Here is a 3398-nt window from a genome sequence, read left to right as displayed (position 1 = left end):
GCATTCTCTCTCTCTCTCTCTCTCTCTCTCTCTCTCTCTCTCTGTCGTCTCTCCTTCTTTCTGTCTGTCCCAATTTTTCAGATCACGTATCTTTTCCGATCCTTGGTATCAAATTGGAAGAGATACCAAGAGAGAAAAAACAAATTAAAAAAGAAATTGTCGAGACATCGATTGTGGAAAAGTCGAGAGAACAAATTTATATATCGCGTCTGTTGGTGGCTCTTTGTGTCCCTTTGCTTTTACTTCTTAGCGCAATTTTTTGACCAAAGGGATTGTTCCTCCGCGAGCGGATAGAAAAGAGGACTTTCTTTCGAAGGAGCTCCTGTGTGTGTGTTGCGTCCAGGTTTCTTTGTGGCACGCGAACAAAGGGATGTTACCGCAAAAATTATTACCGTTTTTTTTTTTTTTTTTTTTTTTCACTGCGAGACGCGCAACGGCTCGTATAATTCTCTAAGCTTCCACTTTTATGCCGATCCTTCGACTACACATTCGCCACGTTTTTTGCCCTTCTCGAAGTCGATCGGATTGAAACTTACGAAAAATTGCGCGTTCAACACATTTTTGTTTATAAATACGTGTATGTTTCCGTCTCGCTTGTGAAGCTTTACTTTAGTTCGAATGCTTAATAATTATTTGTAAAATCGAGATGAATTTCGTAAAGGACGAAACGTGACTCTCACTTCAGTCAAATCGAATGTGTACTGTATATAAATGTACGCTCAATCTCTCTCTCGGACGAAGGATATCGGGGCGCGCGTTAGCGGAAGAACATAATAATTCGAACTAACTCCGGCCGTATGGACTACCTGCGATCGACACGTATCGCGGCTCGTAAAGTCTCGATTAATAATTATGTATGTATATATAATGTATGTATATAATTTATACGTAAGTGTTTGTATACACATGTATACATACGTATATTTTGTATTTATGCGTACGTATACACGCATATAGATATATATATAGGTATAACAACAATTATATAAAATTGCGGCAGTGTGCTTTCACGTATAATAGTTAATAGTAACAGGCGCTCTCTCTCTCTCTCTCTCTCTCTCTCTCTCTCTCTCACTCTTTCACACACGTAAAATTATTTTCACTAGAATTAATAGAGCGAGAGGAACACTGGATAACTTCGTGTCTATCTCTCCTGTACGAGTCTACGATAAAAAATGCAACGCAATCGCGTAATTCCCTGAAACGTATAAAAAAATTTGCTTAACAATTTCAAATAAACTCATCAGTTATTCGACGATCGAGCAGAGGCAATAGGAACTGTATAACTGCGTTTTTTTTTTTCGATCTATCTAATTAAAGAACGCGTGTTCTAGAACGCGCAAAGAAAAATAAAGTATGCGTTGATTGATTGAAAAAAAAAAAAAAAAAAAAAAAAATGAATCGCACTGAGATGTGTATTGAAATTTATCTACGAGACACCCTTTTTATTTCCCTTTAACAGCTCAATTCGTTATTTATCTCAGAAATGAGAGAAGACACTTCGGTAAATAAGTGTATCCGGTATTCGCTCGCACACACGCACAACGAGCAGCAGTCACACACGGTTTTTAGGGCTGGATACAGCTAGAGATTGCGTATGGCGCGAGTCGTGTGTTATATACATATATATATATATATATATATATACATATGTAATTATGTATATGTATATACACACACACATATTTATTCAGCTCCATACAATTAGTCTTAGTTTTTTTTCGCGGCTATATTATATTTCAATTAAAACATCATCTCTCTCCCCGGTCGATCTCCCTTATTTAAACCCTTAAATTTATTTCTCGCGCGGTAACACTAACTGTGCGGAAAGAAGAGAGTACGGATTTTTTTATGGTAATTCTATTTATATACGTGCGTGTTTATACAGATTACAATGTTTTCTTCTTTTCGGAAAAACAAGCCACGAGATAATAGATCGATAATAACGGCGATAACGACGATAACATGTGTGTGTATGTGTGTGTGTGCGTGCGTGTGTGTGTGTTACAGTGGTAATAATGTGTGACGATGACGAGTCCACCCTCTCGTGGCTTCCGTTCCGTGGGGGTGCGTATTTCGTCGTCACACTTGATCTAAACAACAGAGCGACGGGTTTATGGTATATCTATCTACGTTTTTCCCCTCCCCTTTTTGTTTTTTTTTTCCTCTTTAATTGTTCGTTATTTTTTTTAAACGTTAAACTTATTTATACGTTCGCGCATTCTTTCCTTTCGCTCGTTCTCTGTCGTTCTCTTTCACTCCGCATTCTCTCTCTCTCTCTCTCTCTCTCTCTCTCGCAATCATCGTTTTACAGATTTAGACGCATAATAATACTGGCTATTTTACTCGTTTTTTTCCTCTCACGCGTTCTCCTCTTTTTTAAAATTATATAGTTAATTAATAATCTCGTAGCATTTCTTACTCTCTCTCTTTCTCTGTCTTTACTTGTTAATTATTATCGTTTTCGGTCACTTTCTTTCTCGTCTATTACACGCGATCGCACCCCAGTCCCGGGCGATCGCTCGCATAGGGGGGAATGATACAACGGCCGAGCGATTTTTGCTCGGTATAATTTGTATCTATACACACACACACACATATATATATATATATATATATATTTATATATTTGCAAACAATGTCTCGAGACGTTTTCTCCGCGTCCTTGTGTCTCCCTATTGTCGACACGTAAAAGAAACACCGCGCGCGCGTGTCCTTCTCCCCCTCGACGTATAATATCTTTATATGTATATATATATATCGTCTATAGTTAGTTTTATTTGTTTGTTATCTCCTTGCCCCTTTGTCAGTTTGTTCATGTTGTAGTTTGTTTTCTGTATACGAGAGCTAGCTAACGCTACAATAGTTTTTTATCAAAAGCACACGTAATATCGTGACTAGTCTACTTATGTATACATAATATGTATATATATATATATATATAGTAATATGTATATCGCGTATATAAACCGATTATTATGTATGCCACGTGCCTCTTGCGCGCTTTAATAACCTCAGTTCTGTGTGTGATTTGTGTGTGAATTGTTTGGATTCCGACGAGATGACGAAGGGGACAAACATCTCATCCCTTTTTTTTTTTCTTCTTTTTCTTCTCTGTGTCAACGGCCTAGAAGTAGCAGCGAGGGTAAAGTGTGTGTGTGTGTGTGTGTGTGTTTTGTTGTGTGGTTTCGAAACCACCTTCATCTTCGTGAAATCGCAATCGAAAGGCCGTACGAGTACTCGGAGAAATTCTTGTGTTCTTGTGTTCTATGTGCGGAGGACTGAACGGCGTTCGGCGTTAAGGGTTGCGCGAAACAGGTCGATAAAATACAATTGAAACCTCTCGTCTCTCGTTCGCGGTCTCCACTTGTGTTTTTTTTTTTTTTTTTTTTTTTTTT

The sequence above is a fragment of the Pseudomyrmex gracilis genome, unplaced genomic scaffold (assembly GCF_002006095.1).
Source record: "Pseudomyrmex gracilis isolate BER0280 unplaced genomic scaffold, ASM200609v1 scaffold_90, whole genome shotgun sequence".
Classification (NCBI taxonomy): Eukaryota; Metazoa; Arthropoda; class Insecta; order Hymenoptera; family Formicidae; genus Pseudomyrmex; species Pseudomyrmex gracilis.
The sequence above is the reverse complement of the archived record's forward strand: the minus strand, read 5'-3'. Positions refer to the sequence as shown.